The sequence below is a fragment of the Phytophthora infestans genome, genomic scaffold, assembly GCF_000142945.1.
Source record: "Phytophthora infestans T30-4 supercont1.133 genomic scaffold, whole genome shotgun sequence".
NCBI lineage: Eukaryota > Oomycota > Peronosporomycetes > Peronosporales > Peronosporaceae > Phytophthora > Phytophthora infestans.
In genome coordinates, this window is record NW_003303626.1 from 303,354 (window position 1) to 303,579 (window position 226).

Below are 226 nucleotides of genomic sequence, written 5' to 3' on the forward strand. Positions count from 1 at the left end.
TTGGTAGTGACGATCGACCAAGTCGAGTGCGCTGTACAACGTACAGGCCTACCATGTTGTTCTGCAGAACATCCTTGCGAGACTTCGGCGTTTGCGCCGGGATAGTGGCCGCGTTAGCTTGTTATAAGCATGAACAATGCGCCACTTGCCGTTCGGCTTTCTGACACAGAACATGGGTGCCGAGTGCGGAGACTTACTCTCGCGCACCATCCCTGCCTCTTGCTTC